This window comes from Limulus polyphemus, unplaced genomic scaffold (genome assembly GCF_000517525.1).
Source record: "Limulus polyphemus unplaced genomic scaffold, Limulus_polyphemus-2.1.2 Scaffold2607, whole genome shotgun sequence".
Lineage (NCBI taxonomy): Eukaryota > Metazoa > Arthropoda > Merostomata > Xiphosura > Limulidae > Limulus > Limulus polyphemus.
In genome coordinates, this window is record NW_013668217.1 from 84,610 (window position 1) to 86,014 (window position 1,405).

Genomic DNA, 1,405 nt, shown 5'->3' on the forward strand with positions numbered 1-1,405 from the left:
AGTACAATGGTACTTTAGAAATATTCGATATTAGAACCAGCACAAGTACAATGGTACTTTAGAAATATTCGATATTAGAACCAGCACAAGTACAATGGTATTTTAGAAACATTCGATATTAGAACCAGCACAAGTACAATGGTACTTTAGAAACATTCGATATTAGAACCAGCACAAGTACAATGGTACTTTAGAAACATTCGATATTAGAATCAGCACAAATACAGTGGTACTTTAGAAACATTCGATATTAGAACCAGCGCAACTTTAGAAGTATTCCAAAGTTGAACCACGGATAATTTCCACTCCATCCCCCCTCCCCCCAAAAAAAAGAAAAAAAAGAAGAAGACTGGTTTTGTAGTTTCAAGAACCTTTTTCGTATTGAAATTTCTTGCTCTACCAATACAAGCGAAATAATGGAAATACTATAGTTAAGTTAAAACGCAATAACGAATTTAAGTTTACACTTTACAGTATGCTGTAAAGAAGTTATATTTACAGCAGTGCTTCCCAAACTTTTTCAGCCCGCAGCACACTTTTACTGTCCCAAACATTTTGCGCCACATGTAAATAAGTCCGTATGGCAGGCCTAGTGGCACTCCTTTGACTAAGAGAGGTAGAAATTACCGTTATACTATGTATCAAGGAGAAAATAAATCAATTTTTAATTTTTAAAAATTTATTAAATTGATACTAAATAATTGCAAAAGTTCCGCGACACACAGTTTGGAAAGCACCAGCTTACATTACGCTGTGTAGTAAAGAAAATGGCAAGTTTATGTAAGGTTTCTAAATATAAACCAAACACAATTGCAAAAATTATATGTTCATTGTACAATAATACGTTGAATTTTTACAACCAGTCTCAAATATATGTTGAAGTCATCACTGCAGGTATCAAATAATCGTGAGTTTATATATCACGTGCAATGTGACATCAACATGACACCTATACCTTAAGAATTACGTTCTTCGTGAAACTAATATGACTGTCTGCATAGGAGAAACATACACTGTGATATCGACATGGCACCTACTCTTTATGTGTACGTTCTTCGTGAAACTAACATGATTGTATCCATAGGAGAAACATACACTGTGATATCGACATGACACCTACTCCTTAAGAATCCGTTCTTCGTGAAACTAACATGATTGTATCCATAGGAGAAACATACACTGTGATATCGACATAGCACCTACTCCTTATGTGTACGTTCTTCGTGAAACTAACATGATTGTATCCATAGGAGAAACATACACTGTGATATCGACATGACACCTACTCCTTAAGTCTCCGTTCTTTGTAAAACTAACACAACTATATTCATAGAAGAGACATAAACTGTGACATCAACATGACATCTATCCCTTAAGAATCCGTTCTTCGTGAAACTAATATGAC